Source organism: Podarcis vaucheri (genome assembly GCF_965113315.1).
Source record: "Podarcis vaucheri genome assembly, chromosome: 14".
In the NCBI taxonomy this organism is placed as follows: domain Eukaryota; kingdom Metazoa; phylum Chordata; class Lepidosauria; order Squamata; family Lacertidae; genus Podarcis; species Podarcis vaucheri.
The window spans coordinates 17,272,900-17,291,635 of NC_138752.1; the positions used below are offsets into that span (position 1 = coordinate 17,272,900).

At 47.4% G+C, this 18,736-nt stretch overlaps 1 long non-coding RNA gene across 1 annotated transcript; it reads right to left on the reverse strand.

The window, feature by feature from the left end:
• Nucleotides 1-662: 662 nt before the first annotated feature.
• LOC309518545 lies at nucleotides 663-13,076 on the reverse strand. Its single transcript, XR_014213476.1, has 4 exons — nucleotides 12,495-13,076; nucleotides 9,430-9,684; nucleotides 4,436-4,627; nucleotides 663-2,572 (listed from the first exon to the last, which is right to left on the reverse strand). It is a non-coding gene; the product is annotated as an uncharacterized lncRNA (long non-coding RNA).
• Nucleotides 13,077-18,736: the final 5,660 nt, after the last annotated feature.

Sequence of the window (18,736 nt, forward strand, 5' to 3'; positions counted from 1 at the left end):
TTGGCAGGAGCTGGGACCGAGCAATGGGAGCTCACCCCATCGCAGGGATTCAAACTGCCGACCTTCTGATCAGCAAGTCCTAGGCTCTGTAGTTTAACCCACAGCGCCACCCGCGTCCCTAAGTCCTTCATAGCCTCCGCCAATTTTCCAGGAACATATGTTAAACTAACCAGCCTGTAATTTCCAGGATCCCCCTGGATTCCTTTTCTAAATTTGGCGTTACATTGGCTACTATCCAGTCCTAGGGTATAAGAGGTTGACCCAAGGGGCAAGTTACATATTTTTATTAGAAGAGTAGCATATCCACATTTGAGGTTTTTGAGATTCTCAGGAGGATGCCAACTGGACCCAGAGTTTTGGCAGTTTAAGCTTTGTTTGTTGGGCCTAAAACTTCATATCTCGTCTCCATTATCCATCTTAGCTCCTCAGACTCATCTCCTGCAAAGGTACGGGGTTCTGCCCTATATCTCCATTGTGAAGACAGATGCAAACAAATCATTCTGCTTCTCTGCAATCTCTTTGTCCTCCTTTATAACTCCTTTGTCTCCCTTGTGGTCTAAGGGTCTTCCCAGATAATTTCCTGCTACTAATATATTTGAAGAACTTCTCCTTGTTGGTCTTTATTTTTACAGTAACGTGTTCCTCAAAGTCTTTCCCCCCTAAAGCATCCCTTACTGTCTGTCTGCACTTTTTGGGCCGCAGTTTGTGTTCCTTTTCGTTCTCTTCATCAGGACAAGACTTCAGTTATTTGAAGGAAACCTTCTTGCCTCCAATAGCTTCTCTCACTCTACTTGTTAATCATGCCAGTGTCCTCTTGTCTCTTATGGTACTTTTCATGAATCTGTGGTATATACTCCAGCTGAGTATCTAATAGCGTGTTTGGAGCTAAAAGCATTTTGGAGTGATTTGACCCTCTTGACCTTCCGTTTCAACATTTCTTTCTTTCTTTCTTTTTTTTAAAACAGTCTCCTCATTTGTTGGGATACTTCAGTCAGTAGAGCATGAGACTCTTAACTCTATGATTTTCCTCTCTCAAAATCAGATGTGACCGTGTTGGATTTTCTAGGCAATTGGCTATTTACATGTTTATTTAATATAACAGGACTATGGTGTCCGCTCCCAGTTGGCTCAACAATGCTCCATCTTGCACCAGGCCCTGGGTGCCACTCCAAGATGGCTTTCTCTGAAATGCTACCAGTTCCATGTGCAGGGCCAGACAGACAGGCTCAGCTTTGTGGCCTCCATATCAAAATGAGACGATGGTGTCAGGAGGAGGGGTTTGGATTCATAGGCACTGGGGAACATTATGGGGCAAGCTAGGCCTGTAGTTGAATGTTCATGAAGTAAGTTATTTATTAATTTATTAAACTGATATGGAAATGTGGAAAATTGAACCAAAGATTGGAAAAATGAGGGGGGCGGGGGACCTGAAATTGAATGATTCACACTAGGTGCAAATTTGTGATGAGTGGAGTAGCCAGTCCATAGGTTGAATGATTGGTTAATGGCACTCAGTTACTACAGAACGGAAATAGGCCCGAAAGCTTATTATGTCTGCCAGCAGTTGATTTAATTAAAACAGCATCTTTCTCCACAGAGATTCTTACACCCACAAGCACTTGCCACTCTTTCTCGCAATAGATAAATAATTAGTTCGCTGTACCGAAAACCTCACAACTTAGACATTGCCAACTCAGTGGTTACATCAGTTAATTAATGTCTATTGATAGACATTACATCATGGTAAGGAACACATGATGTCCTCTGCTGCTGAATAAGTCATAGCTTTACCTTTCAAGACAGAATAGACTAAACGTAACCACATAGGCGTTGTTGTTGTTGTTGTTGGCATTTGTCTGTCTCAAGGGACAATGGAATGCACCCCCAGGGGTGTAGTCAAACCACAGGAGGATAACTGCGCCCGAGACTAGCTGCAGAGACTAATAATTCATCTTGTCATTTGACTCCCACAAAGAGCTGATTCACACCCCTAGCAGATAGTACTGCGATGATGGACCAGTGGTCTGACTTGGTTCAAGGGAGCTTCCTACATTCCAGAAAAAAAGTGTGTTCTGCCTGTAAAAATGATTCCCACTCCTCCAGACAAGCTTGGCACCCATTCCAAGTCTCTTTTGTCAGCTCTGAAGTGGCCGCTTGCTTCTGCTCATCAATCTGAAACCCGAAGGAAGCCTTGGCTGGTCTTGCAGTTGGCACAGATTCTTCTAGGTGATTCATGAGGACCGAAGTGCCTCGGCACACAAGCCACAAATTGAATTTCGCCAGCTCTTCCCCCGCTGCCAGTTAGAAGACAAAACAAATAGTTGCCATTTCCACCCCTGTCCTCCTCATGATCCCTTTGTTCTATCTGAAAGCTCAAGACCCATGCTCTGATGGTGCAGATGTGTGCTGGAAATGTTTACTGCTGCTCTTCAAGCAACTTGGAGAAACAACCCCTCTTAAACGCTGGTGTTGGATAATTTCCAGGTATTTGTGAAACCACGTGGAGCTGGACTCGGGAAGAGCGCACTGCTGGCCACATTCCCACCAAGATGGTGCAAGAGAGAAGTGTGTCCTGGGGAAAAAGGAGAAGAAATCACTAAGGCACTTGTGGTCTGTAGAGTAAGGACTCCTCACCTTCTGGAGAAGCAGGTGCCACTCTGTCAGGGAGCTAACAAGAACAGGTCATTTGCAGATCAGAGAAAGGCAGTGAAACACTGGCTAACTTACAGTTAGGTAAAGGTAAAGGGACCCCGGACCATTAGGTCCAGTCGTGACCGACTCTGGGGTTGCGGCACTCATCTCGCTTCATTGGCCAAGGGAGCCGGCGTACAGCTGGTCATGTGGCCAGCATGACTAATCCGCTTCTGGCGAACCAGAGCAGTGCATGGAAATGCCATTTACCTTCCTGCCAGAGCAGTACCTATTTATCTACTTGCACTTTGATGTGCTTTCGAACTACTAGGTTGGCAGGAGCTGAGACCGAGCAACGGGAGCTCACCCGTTGCAGGGATTTGAACCACCAACCTTCTGATCGGCAAGTCCTAGGCTCTGTGGTTTAACCCACAGCACCACCTGTGTCCCTTAACTTATAGTTAGTTTCTTTATTAAGGAAGCAGAACAGAGAACACACAGAGACTTCTAAGATTTGCTCCTGTCTAGCTGAAGCATTTGCCTGAAGTGGCTTGTAACTCCCTATCCTCCGTGTCAGGCCCCTTTCTCTGGCTACAGCAGGGTCCCCAAACTAAGGCCCATGGGCCGGATAAGGCCTGAGGGACTCGCTTATCCAGCCTGCGGTGACCCCCGCCACCTGCTGCTGCCGCCCGCTCTTTCCGGCACTGCGCTGCGCAGCTGCCAGTTCCGGGTCGGAGGAGCACTGGAAATAGCTTGTGTGCATGCGCAAGCATTATTTGCGCATGCACAAGTGTTATTTCCAGTGCACATCCGGGTTGGAGGAGGCCCGTGCACATGCGCACACGCCATTTCCGGTGCTCCTCCAACCCAGAAGTGCGCCGGAATTAGCTTGTGTGCACGCATATGAGCACGTGCTCCCCCGCCCTCCGGCCTGCTTCACAATCAGCGCAGGAGACACCGGCCCGAGGCGTGGTAAGTTCACTGACCCCTGGTCTACAGCAAGACCCAAGAGACCCTTTCTGTTTCTAAAGGTAAAGGGACCCCGACCATTAGGTCCAGTCGTGACTGACTCTGGGGTTGCGGCTCTCATCTCACTTTATTGGCCGAAGGAGCCGGCGTACAGCTTCCGGGTCATGTGGCCAGCATGACTAAGCCACTTCTAGCAAACCAGAGCAGTGTATGGAAATGCGTTTACCTTCCTGCCGGAGTGGTACCTATTTATCTACTTTATTTATCTACGTGCTTTCGAACTGCTAGGTTGGCAGGAGCTGGGACCGAGCAACGGAAGCTCACCCCATCGTGGGGATTCGAACCGCTGACCTTCTGATCGGCAAGTCCCAGGCTCGGTTTGACCCACAGCACCACCCGCGTCCCTCACTTCTGTTTCTACCTCTGCCCTTTATTCGGTAACATGCCATAGCTGGCTTGTTCTGGGAGTGGGGAGGGGGCTTGCAGGCTGTCAGCAGAGAAGCTGTCAGAGTGGCTCTGTGGTAGGACTGCCAAATCTGATCCCTGTCTCTGCCCTGTGCTGGGGCATCTGCCTGTTTCCTCCTCTTCATCATCTTTCAAGCTCCCAGTCTCCAGTGCTTCCCAGCTCTTCCCTTCTTCTGGGGTGTGGCTGATTTCTCACCTCCAGGATCCAGGATTCAAACCCTCTCCCTCTGTACTTTCCCTGGGGGGCTCTTGGTCAGGCAGTTGCCACCATTCTCCCTCATCCATCCAGTCCCTGACACACCCAGTGGTAGTCACGTCTGCATTATGTAAGAGCTGCCCTATACTGTGGCAGATAAATTGGTCCACTTACCTTGGTTTCGTCTTCCCTGACTGGCAGCAGTTCTCTGGGACTTCAGACAGGTGTGTCTCCTAGCCCTACCCAGCAATGCTGGGGGAGTATACCTGGGAGCTTTTTCATGCAAAAGAGATGCTCTACCACAACTGAATCTTCTTGCTCAGCTCCAATAGCATGAGCTCAGTATCTCCCACACTGGACGTTCCCCTGTAAACATAACCACAATTTATTGGTCGCCAAGAGTGGACACTCACCCTCGTATCAGTTCTGAGTGGATGAGAGGTACACAGAGGTGCTAAGATAGGGTTGCCATATTTCAAAAAGTGAAAATCCGGACACACACACACACACGCACACGCACACACACAGGGTTTGTGAGCTCTTTGTAATGAAATTCACCAAAATCTACATTTCCGCCATACACCTGGATTTTCCTGGACATTTCCGCGATTTCTGCCTGGACGTTCTTTACAAGGGCCGAATACTGGCTATGTCTGAGAAATTCCGGACATTTGGCAACCCTAGCTAAGACCTTCTCTCTATGAGAGAACATGGAGGTGGCTGATGAAGGTGCCTTTTTCCATTTTGAGGGGGCAGCTGAATGAGGTGGGGGCATACCCATGCCCTTTTGTGGTCCAGGCACCTTTTCTGCTCTTTTAGATGCGGCAGCCATTTTGTGTTACGCCATGTCCCCACAGCAGCCATTTTTTGATTGGCATCTGCAGCACTTCAGCAAAACTTCGAATGTGCCCACATGCCCAAAAAAGTTGGCAGCCCCTCTCCTTGAGGGCCACAGGTTCCCCATCCCTGGTGATAAGATGAATGATAATATATATATATAAGGAAATAAATACAATCACCCACATACACACTCTCACCCCTTTACAGTGGTACCTTGGGTTAAGTACTTAATTCGTTCCAGAGGTCCGTTCTTAACCTGAAACTGTTCTTAACCTGAAGCACCACTTTAGCTAATGGGGCCTCCCACTACCGCCGTGCTGCTGGAGCACAATTTCTGTTCTCATCCTGAAGCAAAGTTCTTAACCTGAGGTACTATTTCTGGGTTAACGGAGTCTGTAACCTGAAGCATATGTAACCTGAAGCGTATGTAACCTGAGGTACCACTGTACTTGTATTTCTAAATAGTTGTTTGCTTTTGCAGGAATCTAGAGGAGGCTCACACCTTAAAACCATTTACTTCTTTTATTGTCTTCTTTTGGATGTAGAACCCCTCCTCAATGTGTTGGGCGAGATACACATCAGGGTGTATTGACGCTGAAAAAAATAAATCCCTCTAACTGTATTACTTTGGGCTTGAAATTGCATTGTGCGACATCATCATCAGCTGATATCCTCTACAAAGCTACAACCCTGAATGTGGATGCCGATTTGGATAGATGAACTACTTATCTTAATATACATGTTGTAATTAGGATGGATGGATAATTCTTATTGTTACAGTGAACTGACATTTCCACCCCCTTTCTGTTATATTTGCAATAAAAATCTGTCTGTCTGTATAAATGTACTGACCTAGATCCCAGCTTCAATTTCTGTACCTTTAGCCTGAAGGGCACAGTTAGAGCAGATTAGGCATGTGTCAATATGGTGTCTGCAAATTGGCTCCCACAAGAACTGAGCTGCTCATTGTTCCCAGCTAACACTGTCTAATAATAATCCATTTTCTCCCCATTTCGGAATAGCGAGCTGCATTTGCATTCAAAATGATTTTAACAAATACAGCACAAGGAGGCAGCGCCTGGTGCAAAACGAACTGGGAATCGTTTCACGCATTTGGGGTTGTTAACAAAGTGAGCCTGCCTGCCCATTGGATGCCATCTGTCTGGTTATTGACAGCCCTGTCAAGGAAGGGGAGGGAGAAGATCTTGAGAGAGTTGGCAGCTGCCCAGCTTGCCTCCGTTCTGCTTTCTAGTGTTTCCAGAACAGATGTTCTGCCACATGCCCGGGGTTGCTGCAGAAGAGTTGATGTGTGCACTCAAAAATAGGTGATTTTCTTTTAAGGCACAAGAGATGGTCTCTCGCCTTCTGTAAGGCAGGTTTTGAAGATGGGACTGTGTCTGTGGGAGAGAATCCTGCCTTCACTTTTATTTTTATTTCCCTCAAAGATGGGGGGAGATTTGGAAGCGAGGCATGGCTGCCCACCTGGTTGAATTCTTGCACGCAGGCAGCACTGTTTGTTGCGAGCAAAACCTTCTTGTTTGATTCTAGCAGAGGCTGGTCCAAGAAGGGTACTGCCCCACCGACCTCACTCTGCCCCCGACTACCTGCGTTCTTACCTGCAATCAACCCAGAGGGTGGCACTAGTTGTCAGCTTCCTCCTCCTAAGTCTCAGTCTCGCCTCTGTATAACTCAGCAGTACAAGAGGATGAGGGCAAAACTAGAATTAGCTGGGTCTCCCTGCCTTTCATCCTGCTCACCCTCAAAATTCCCTCTTGCCAATGACTGCTGGTTGATTGTAGAAGGAAGCTCCCTCCGGGGCCTGTTTGAGACATTTACTTCCTGAGGCAAATGATAAGAATGCACCTTTCTCTTTTAAAGGTGATATCTGGTGCCCTAGTGATGCATGGAAGTGAGAGCTGGACCATAAAGAAGGCTGATCACCGAAGAATTGATGCTTTTGAATTATGGTGCTGGAGGAGACTCTTGAGAGTCCCATGGACTGCAAGAAGATCAAACCAATCCATTCTTAAGTTAATCAGCCCTGAGTGCTCACTGGAAGGACAGATCCTGAAGCTGAGGCTCCAATACTTTGGCCACCTCATGAGAAGAGAAGACTCCCTGGAAAAGACCCTGATGTTGGTAAAGATGGAGGGCACAAGGAGACGGGAACGACAGAGGACGAGATGGTTGGACAGTGTTCTCGAAGTTACCAGCTTGAGTTTGACCAAACTGCGTGAGGCAGTGGAAGACAGGAGTGCCTGATGTGCTCTGGTCCATGGGGTCACAAAGAGTTGGACACAACTAAACAACTAAACAACAACAACATCTGGTGCCCAAGATTAGGGGGCCTGGCACATGTGTGTGACATCATGCACATGACGCACGGCGCACGCATGGTGTCACATTGACTGTGGAGCCCAGCATGGCTTCCTCTCTCACTCTCAAGAGGAGCTAACCACTAACCTACTCCATGCTCAGCTTCCTTTGTCCCCTCAACATTGACGGGGTCTGGCCCCTGCCAGCAGATTTTGAGGGGGCCCAACACACCTTTGCCCCTAAGAGTTGGTGCGTCTGCCGTCTTTCCACATACAGAAGTGAACTGGATGCTTAGTTGAATTTTACTGTAACACTGATGACAGGGCAACATCCTCAGGGCATCAGGTCAACTTATGGGTGGCAGACCAAGCTGTGGGACACCCAGAACAACTCGGTCCTCCTCTGACAGAGGTGAGGAGCAAGGGAGGAACTGCTGAGGGGGTTGGCACTGCTGCCCTCCACCTACAAAAACCCCCCACACCCACTCCAACATCTGTCATCTCAGGCAGTCACCTCACTCCGTCTAATGGTAGAGCTGGTCTTGGCTTCTTCACAGATGGAAGAGGCTTCTTGGACAGAAACAAGTTGAGCACTGCCTATTTTGCGACGTTGGGAGTGTCTTTTGCTGCCAGGACATCTCCCATGATTCCCTGGAGGCAAAAGATGTTTCCAGCATCTCTATGCTGCCATCACTTTACTTCAGGGTTAGGGAACCTCAGGCCTTTGCGGAGGCCAACTGCAACCTTTCACCAGTCAGCCCCCTCTCCTCAAGCCACATCCCTCACCAGCCCTGATTTGTACCCTCCCTGAGTGTTTTTGCCTGGGTGGAATGTGTCCTTGAACTAATGATAATGTTTCTTGTTTCCCTGGCTGGAGGATAAAGAGGGGCGCATGAGTGCAGAAGCTAGCCCACTGTACAACAAAGTTAAAATTTGCATCTCAGCAGGGAATGCTGCCCTTGAGGTCCTCCACTCATTTGACTTAATTGTGTCCAGGAAAGAGGAGAAACCCAGCAGGCCCCACCTGTTTCAAGAGAGCCCTCCTCACCTGCCTGCTATATAGACTCCTTTGCACCAAGGTGAGGTTTTCGTTTAGGGGGTGGGTTAATGGGCAGTAATAGGTGATTGGGCTCCTCCTACAAATAAATAAATAGATAGATAGATAGATAGATAGATAGATAGATAGATAGATAGATAGATAGATAAGGGTGTGGAGAAGGCATCAGGGAGAGAGGAATGAAGAACCCCCTCATGTTCTGATTGCCTATGGAGCAATAGCAACTGAAAATGGGGAGAGCTGAATTAGGGAAGGTTTGATGAATCATGGAAGGATATTGGAGCCTCATCCAGCCCTCTGGAACCAGTTACCAACTAATATTAGACAGTTGCGCAGCATCATGGTGCTTAGATGCCTACTGAAGATGATTAAGAAGTTTCTCCCTGAGGTGCAACCCAATCATTTATGAAAGGCGAATTGTACATCTGTGGGAATGGCTTTATTTTTACAGTTGTATGAAATTTTAGCTACCGGTAATTGTTATCCTGTTGTACACAGGCTATGAAATGGTTTATCAATTTGTAACAACAACAACAACAACAACAACAATGCCCTGAATTGGGAGTTGGATGGGGTCTGGTTCACTTTGGAATGCCTCCAAAGAATCCTTATTTATTAATTTTCCCTTTTTATTTTGGAGGAGGGAACAGCATGTCATCGTCTGCGGCAGTACAATGAGAGCTTGAGAAAGTTTGTCCACTGCTAATTCTGTATTCTGCACTTCCCCCTTCCCCAGCCTGACCTAAATCCTCACGCCTCTCCCCTCCAAGTCTCCATGCACATTCTACTTTAGGAGAGCCAGGGATCCATTTTGACATCCCTTCTGCATCCACCACTCGCCCTGGTCTTTCCGAATCTGACATTATCCACCCAGATGCTAACAACAACAGCAAGATACCACAAAGAACTCGAAAACTGTGTAGTGTGTGACTGTTTGTTGCATTTTGTATTATTACCTCCTGCTTCACGTAATCCCAACAAGTGATGTCGTTCATTCTGCTTCTGTGTAATTCAAGCAAGGTGTGAAGACATTTCAGCAAGCGCAGACGGTGCTTTTTAGTTCCTTAAAAAAAAAGCAAAAAGCGATTGCTTCCCTTTGGTCCTTCTGTCTGTCAAGCTTCGTTGGCTGTCAATGAGGTGGCAGAACAGAGTTATCATCTGCCTGCAGCAAGACCTGTTACCGCTGATAGGCGAAGGGATTTCTTTCCCCCCTGTAGCAATAAAATGGAGACAGACAGAGAGGCAAATTCAAGCATGCAACATACAACAGCCTATATATCTTCTTAGCACAAGCAGTCTGTGTGCACTTTCTGTTTCAGGAACTTGGACGTTCAAAATGCTTAACGGGATTATCTTGTAGAGGCTGTGTGGGTGTGTGAACAGGATGACAACGGGGCATCGTTTAGATAAATCCTGCAATTCCCAAAGATGATTTTGGTGAGGCAAATTCTGTGCTGTGGAAAGATGCTCCCCCCCTCCACAAAAAAATAACAAAAATGATGCTGTGGTGTAATTGGTTTGGGAAGAACCATAGCTCAGCGCTAGAGCAAGTATTTTGCATGTAGAAGATCCTGGATTTAATCTCCACCATCTTCAGATAGGGCAGGGAAATAATAATAATAATAATAATAATAATAATAATAATAATAAAAACACAACCTTGATGGCAGACAGTGAGGAGGAATTAAAGAACCTTTTAATGAGGGTGAAAGAGGAGAGTGTGAAATATGGTCTGAAGCTCAACATCAAAATAACTAAGATCATGGCCACTGGTCCCATCACCTCCTGGCAAATAGAAGGGGAAGAAATGGAGGCAGTGAGAGATTTTACTTTCTTGGCCTCCATGATCACTGCAGATGGTGACAGCAGTCACGAAATTAAAAGACGCCTGCTTCTTGGGAGGAGAAGATGCCTGCTTCTTGGGAGGAAAGCAATGACAAACCTAGACAGCATCTTAAAAAGCAGAGACATCACCTTGCCAACAAAGGTCCGTATAGTTAAAGCTGTGGTTTTCCCTGTAGTGATGTATGGAAGTGAGAGCTGTACCATAAAGAAGGCTGATCGCCAAAGAATTGATGATTTTGAATTATGATGCTGGAGGAGACTCTTGAGAGTCCCATAGACTGCAAGAAGATCAAACCTCTCCATTCTTAAGGAAATCAGCCCTGAGTGCTCACTAGAAGGACAGATCCTGAAGATGAGGCTCCACTACTTTAGACCATAAAGAGCTAGATGGACCAATGGTCTGAGTCAGTACAGGGCAGCTTGTGATGGTCTATCATGAAGTCGCTGGTCACATCGCCTGAGATATGTCTGCAGGCAGAAAGAACAAAGATCCTCAGCATCGCCTTCTAATAGATTCTGTCCACAAACAAATCACACACACCCTCCACATGCAAGCCACCCATGATAATACTGAATGTTTGAGTTTCCCCCCTCTAATCATATTTTTAAACCAGTCTATGTAGTAAATTGATCAGTTAAATTATAAGTAAGTCAAGGAAAATAAAATAAATATTCGAGGAGAAGAAGAAGCAGCGTTTGGATTTGATATCCCACTTTATTACTACCCTAAGAAGTCTCAAATCAGCTAAGAATCTCTTTTCCCCTCCTCCCCCACAACAAACACTCTGTGAGGTGAGTGAAGCTGAGAGACTTCAGAGAAGTGTGACTAGCCCAAGGTCACCCATTAGCTGTATGTGGAGGAGCGGGGAAGCGAACCTGGTTCACCAGATTATGAGTCCAGTGCTCTTAACCACTACACCACACGGGCTCTCGATCTTAAGGAGCTTAAGTGCACAAGGTTCCTCTGCTCCCACATCACAACAATCCTGTGTCGTAGGTTACACTGTAGGTAGTGACCATCTCAGGCCATCCTGGTAGTTTCATCGCTAAACAAGGATTTGAATCCAGATCCTCAAAGTGGCTTTTAGCAATTATGTTCATGTCTTCTGAACCATAGGTCAGCGGTCTTTTGTAGAGGGGCTTTTGATGTTTTATATCTTCATTGTAAGAAACAGCAACACACCAAGCTCATGCAGACATGTGGGGTGATTGACCGGTGCTGTGGTGCTAGACAAGGTATGGTGAATGGTTCACTGCTACGGATGCAGACATCTGCCACCCAGCAGCAAACATTACTCTCTTTTTGCAGATGACCAAATGTTAAAAATGCAGGTAAGAAATAAAAGTTTAATGCCTGTGAAATGATTGGGAGCTCTGGAAAAGACGAAGCATATGGTATATATAATTCCAAGTGATAAGAAGATAAGCACTGCAAAGTATTTATGATTATGGAAGGGGGCTATAGTCCTGAAATCTGTCATATATAAACTAAACCAGAAAATGAGCTTCGAATCCGATCGCAGGCAACAATCATACCAGAGATTGCACTGAACAAATGAGAACCGCTGTTTATAACAGTTCGGGAGCATTTCGTGAAATTAAAGGGAATGTACGGTAATTGTGGTTTAACTGATCTGTGACAGAAAGCAGAAAAGGTGCACTCTTGTCTCCTATGAGAATATCAGATAGTGAGACTTGTGAATACCAGGCAGAACACAGACACACAGGTGCACAAGTATTTGTGCATAGGTACGCACTTATGTGTGTAGGCATGTGAACACATTCACACTCATACACAACCCTCGTTGTAGTTGAGGATGCATGATTGCAAACATTCCACTTGCTTAGTCAATCTCAATATCCACACTGATTCCGATACTGTCTGGAGGCTGTCAATCACCTCCAAGTGACAATTCTGACTTAAAGGGCAAATAAAAAGGGTCTGCATCCTTGCACATGCCACATTTCACATGTATGTGCAGGCTCAGTTATGTATGTAGACATATTAGCTGCTGCAAGAAGCCTCCTAGCTTTTAGCCACATCAGAACAAAGTGACGGGATTATTTATAAAGACACAGTTCTCCCCGCCCCAAGCCATTCAGCAAATACATAGAACAATACACACACACATACACACACACACACACACACACACACACACACCCTTATTCTTACCTTTTGGATCAGAGGCAGGTGCCAGCGGTTCAGGCCCCTACATGTGGTTACCCAGCATACTAGGACACAGACCATGCTCTCTGCCTGCAGGTGCTGCTTGTGATGTAGATACTGGACCACATTTTGACAGCTGATAGTCTGGGAGAGAGGCTGGAGTTATTTAGCATCTTTGCATTCACGGCAAGTCAGACCGTGCAGCGGGAGCATCTATATTTAATTTGGCAGTCGCTCTGGATGACCTCAAAGGCTTTTTCATTTTCTTGCTCTGCTTCTCTCTCTCTCTCTCTCTCTCTCTCTCTCTCTCTCTCTCTCTCTCTCTCTCTGCCTTCGTCTTCATTGCTTAGCAACAATCAAGGGTGAACTTGCTCTTAAGCCAAGCACCACTACAGATATGGCTCCGATCTCTGCCAGCTGAGTGCATCCTAGTCAACCTTTCCTTTTCGCGTCTCCCACCGCTTGGCATTTCCCTCCACCCTTTCCTGTCTTGTTCTTCCACTCAGGCAGAAGTTTTCACTCTTCCCCCCTCCCAATTCCAAACACATTGCAGTAGATGGGGAGGCAGCTTCTAAAACAAACGGCAAGGCGGCAGGAGTGGTGGCGGGAGCAAGGAGTTTTATTGGATGCCAATAGCCCTAGGTGAATGCAAGGTTGGACTGTACAATTGAGTAACAGCCAGGGAGGGGGGGGGAGGAAGTGGTTAACCCCTGCTTTTCCTTGAAATTAATTCCTGGACTTAATAAGAGCCCGTATAATTAGGACTATCAATGACAACAAGTCATGATGGCTATGCTTGGCCTCCACAGCTGGAGACGGTAATGCTTCAAAATATAGCTTGCTGGAAACCACAGGAGGGGAGAATACTCCTATGCTCAAATGCTGCTTGCAGGTTTCCCACAAGAGTTTGGATTTGATATCCTGCTTTATCACTACCCGAAGGAGTCTCAAAGCGGCTAACATTCTCCTTTCCCTTCCTCCCCCACAACAAACACTCTGTGAGGTGTGTGGGGCTGAGAGGCTTCAGAGAAGTGTGACTTGCCCAAGGTCACCCAGCAGCTGCATGTGGAGGAGCGGGGAATCGAACCCAGTTCACCAGATTACAAGTCCACTGCTCTTAACCACTACGCTACATCTGGTTGGCCACTGTGAGAACAGAATGATGACTGCATGGACCTTTGGCCTGATCCAGCAAGCTCTTCATATGCAGGGCCATAGGTGCTAGGGGTGTGGGGCTCTCAGGGGCGCCAGGCCAAGAGTCCAGGGCATGAGAGTTGAGCCAGGGAAGAGCCTGCCCGTTGGTCAGAGTGCCGCGGCGGGATCTTCTGCGGGCGGCTCTGAACCACGAGTTTGGGGACAACCGAGTCAGTGAGATGCTGAGGCATCTGGCCAGCTCTGCCCTCCTGCGTGCCTGGGACTGGGTAATCTTGGGGGGGCAGCAGGCTGATCTTTGCACCCCGGCACTGCATATGCTTAAGACAGCCCTGTTCGTATGCTGCTATGTGCATTTAACAAACCTGCTGTCTTGTAGGAGTGCTGGCTACTTGGACTCCTGCAAATACACCAATAATTGCAAAAGTCGTTGTCACTTCCCAGTGATCTGTCCTCTGTGAGAAATTGGAACACACAAGGATCTCTGGCGCCAGAACTTCTCAATGCTCAGAGAACATGCCCCTGCATTGGACTTCCTTTAACCTGCCATTTAACGCGGAAGACCTTGCGAGAACAATCTGATGGCCTCTCGACAGCGGTACTTAGAACGATCACCTGTGCGAACCCACATTGTTTTGAAGCCCATTCAAAGTTGCCTAAAGGAGCTGTCTGTCAAGTTCATTCAGTCGCTAAGCTGGATTTCATTGAACAGCTAATTCTCTCCCACTCTCTTTTCTCCCGGCCACCTAATGGATCAAGCAAGTTCAAGTGGAGATAAATGGATACAAGAGGCTAGCAAATAACTAAGCATCACAGCATCCTCTGCTGATACGCTTAGCTGAGGTTTTAGCTCCTAAACCTTGCAAAATCCAGCCCCCTGCCGCCCCTCCTAAGGATTAAGAACAGGCTGTAAACTAGCTATACTCTTGATTCTCAAGAGAATCAAAATGATAAGAAATAGCGACGGGCAAGGAATGTGTTTTAAATGCATATATACATAAAATGTGTCTGTTCCAACCTGAAGAACCTTTGCTTGTATCCCACTGCCTCTTGCACTGAGTATCCCCTTATGTCTAAGCCACTTGTGCATGGGAAAAAAAGCTATTATGTACAACATTTAATGCAAAAAGTATTGTATTATATTATAAGCCTCCTTTTGAGCATGATCTGCATGTCCTCGATGTTAGAGCCTCAGGACTGAAATTGAATTCCCCCCTCCCAACCTCCCATATTTCCCACAGGAGTGGGGTGGGGGAAGGCTTACTTATGTATATGACAACTACAATAATGTATTTAATAATATGTATAATTAGCTATAATTGTGTTTTTAGCAGAAAATGCACTTTGGGGGGGCTGCGATCTTGGGTGGTGCCCTAAAACATGCATTTGGGGGCACCATGTCCCCCAACCTGCTTTTTGTGGGGCAGGGGGGAAACTGTGGTGCAAAACCACGCAAGATCACAGCAACCAAAATGGCCGCCGTGCTCTTATGATAGAAAACAGGAAGATGGCATTGGGAAAGATGGCGTTTCAGATTTTGGCTTCAAAGTGTGTGTTATGTATTTCGCAGCTACGTGCAGGAATTTCCCAAGGTGGAGTTTGGTGGGCATCTTTAGGTACTTTTAAGATGAAAGGTGAGACCCAAGACTTCCAGGTTGTAGGACCTGTTGGCTGGGTAAGAATCACCTTTGGGGCTAACCTGTGACCCCCCACTCAGAGTTGTGGGGCCCTGAAAGGGGATGGGGGAGGAAGACCTCCCTACCCACCCCGAGGTGTGTGTTTGACAGGAGGGGGTGAAGTTAAAGCCACCCACTTTTATGTGTTAAAGTTAGCTAGGTTCCCACACTGGTACCCAGCAAAGAAATTGCATGAAACTAAATATATGTGGCTCCATGTTTTACCCAAGCTTGCCCTGTGTTACACTTCTTTATTTCATGGCTGCAGTCAGAACTACAGCTGTCATTAGACCCAATTTGCATGCATGATTTGCTTCTCGAAGCATCAACGGCTGAATTTATCTGGAGACAGGAAGGTCAGAAAAGTTTAATTGATTGTATAATGCAATTTAAAAAGACTGGCAGGGAATCTCGGGCAATTTTGGGACAGCTGCCTGCCAAACCTAAAACGCACAGCAGCTGTGACAGCAGTGGGATTATGATGAGCTACACACACACACATTTGCAATATCCTGCAAAACGGGATTGGGCAGACACTTGAAAATGGGCAGCAAAAAGTATGCAGGGGTTCAAGACACATGGAGTTGGACTTAATGCTAGTCCCAGTCAGAGCAAACCACTGAAGCTATCTTAGGTTCATTAATTTCAGTGGGTCTACTCTGAGTTGGATTACCATTGGGTACAACTCCATGTAACTGGGGCAAAATACTTGACCATTTTCAACCTGGATCCTGGCCTGGTTATGGGACTTAGATGGGCTTTAGTAGCTTTGGAGGACAGTAGTTCTAGGGCAGGAATGTGGTACCTCGGGCTTGGGGGCTAAACTTCAAGGTCTCTCTGCCTGGCCCTCAAGACTCTCTCCAGTAGGGTTGCTACCCATCTTCTGTCCCATTTGGGCTTCAAACAGGACAGCTTTCTCCCATACTCATGCTGGCCAACCCAAAATGGTGGTTGCATTGCTGTTGGTACAGCTGACGAGGAGCCTGGCCCGGTGTGAGCGATAATAGAGAGAAGGGGGAAGGAACAACCTCCTTTCCCTCTGTCAGGCTCCAGGGAATTGGCTTAGTAAATAAACAGAGATCAAATGAAAGGAATGTCTTACCAGTTAGATTCTTTAATAATCACAGTGAGAGCACAAATAACACGTCTACTAGAAATGGTGGTGCTCCCAATTAAGGCTCACTCCCCCCCCACCCCATCCCTATTAATCTACATCACTCCTACATCTTGTAATCTGAGTTTGTACCTTCTGGGCTTTCTGTTCTGACATTTTCTGAGCTCTCTGCGTCTTTGGAGATGCGGGATGGATGCTGTCCAGAGACTGTGAATCTGTTAACCCTCTCTCTTCCAGTGTTTCTTCTCCTAGCTGTTTCCCCTCCAGTATTTCCCAGCTTCTGCCTTCTGAACTACGCCCCTCTGCAAACCAGCGTCCCAAATCTACACTGTCCTTCTGCTCCTGGGAAGATTCAGGATCAGGAGGAGGGGGTGGCTCCCACCATTCTGCCTCAGTGCAGCCCTCCTCAGCACGGTACCTGACACCCTCCCTAACCCCTCCTTCCTTTCTTCTCACTGGTACTCCTCCTCCTCCTCAGAAGAGTTTGGATTTGATATCCCGCTTTATCACTACCCTAAGCAGTCTCAAAGCGGCTAACATTCTCCTTTCCCTTCCTCACAACAAACACCCTGTGAGGTGAGTGGGGCTGAGAGACTTCAAAGAAGTGTGACTGGCCCAAGGTCACCCAGCATCTGCATGTGGAGGAGAGGGGAAGTGAACCTGGCTTCCTAGATTACAAATCTACCGCTCTTAACCACTGGCTCCCACTGACACTGGTCTAGCATGGTGCATTGCCGCTTGGCCCCCTCCGCCACCCCAACCTGACCTCTCCTCCCTCCCTCCTTCTCCTCCTCCTCTGTGCTCAAGTCTGTTCCGACACAAACATGGCAAGAGGCTGGACCTGTGGCTTAAGTTGCCTATGGGAGCCAACGTCTACTGCCTGTCCCATATGTTACCTGACCAAATGTGGCAACCTTAGATACAGAGCTGGCCTTACTTGTGCACAGCCCTCTCAATTCAGGCCTCTGGCTTGCATCCAATTCCAGCCCTGAATCCATTCAGGGGGTAGGACTAATATTTCAGGGATGCAGGTGGCACTGAGCCTCTTGGGCTTGCCGATCGGAAGGTCGGCGGTTCAAATCCCCGCGACGGAGTGAGCTCCGGTTGCTCTGTCCCAGCTCCTTCCAATCTAGCAGTTTGAAAGCACACCAGTGCAAGTAGATAAATAGGTACTGCTGTGGCGGGAAGGTACACAGGGTTTCCGTGCACTCTGGCTTCTGTCACGGTGTCCCGTTGCGCCAAAAGCAGTTTAGTCATGCTGGCCACATGATCCGGAAAGCTGTCTGTGGACAAACGCTGGCTCCCTCAGCCTGAAAGCGAGATGAGCGCCACAACCCCATAGTCGCCTTTGACTGGACTTAACCGTCCAGCGGTCCTTTACCTGTACCTTACTAATGTTTCATTAGAAACCCCCAACTAAACATATGGTTGGGAGGGGGAAGAAGGAGGTGCTGTGTCTCTTCCCCTGTCCCCCTCCTGACCGAGGGCAGGAGCCTTCAATCCTACCGAACGCCGCTTCCTTAGTGTGTTCCTGGGCATCGCCCAACTGCAGGCCAATTCCTCCCCACACTGGAAAATATTCTTAAATGCTGTCTATATTCTGACTGAGCCCTACACAGGAAGGCCTGACCACGGGCCCTGTAAAAATGCCTGCTTTCCATCCCCAACAAGACTCCCTTTCACAAGCCACCTTCCCCCCACATTCTTACGCAAATAGTTCTATTTTAATAGCCAAAACCCATATAGCCCCCCAAAATAAAACAGATCCGCAATGTTTTAGGAAATGTAAAACTAATTGCTTTCCTTGTTCCTCACGAGGTTGCCAGGCCTTTCGTGTACTTAGAGCCCCGCTGGAATCAACCCACAGAAGAACACTCCTTTGTGGTATGTAAAATGAGGTGAAGGGAGATGGCTGCTGGGTTTATTATTACTATTATTATTATTATTAAAGCAGGGCCCTCGCTGCTGCCACCACCACCACCTAGCTCCGACTTCTTAAACACTTAAGTAAATATATTAGTTTGGCTCACCTCTGGGGATTGGGTTGGACAAGGGAATCATTCTCTGCTGGTTAGAGTCTGATAATCCCACTTATGCTGAGACGGCAAAGGTAATAAAGCAAATGTTAATGGTGACTTCAGCGAGAATAGGGGTGTGCCTGCACTACGATGTGCCTGGCGATTTCCCCAGCCCAGTGTAAACTCTTTTGCACTTAAGCACTTCTGCACTTAACCAAACGGTCCTTGTTGACCTCATCTTGTTCCCCCTACCCAGTGGCGTCGCAACGGGGGGTGGTGGTGCGCCCC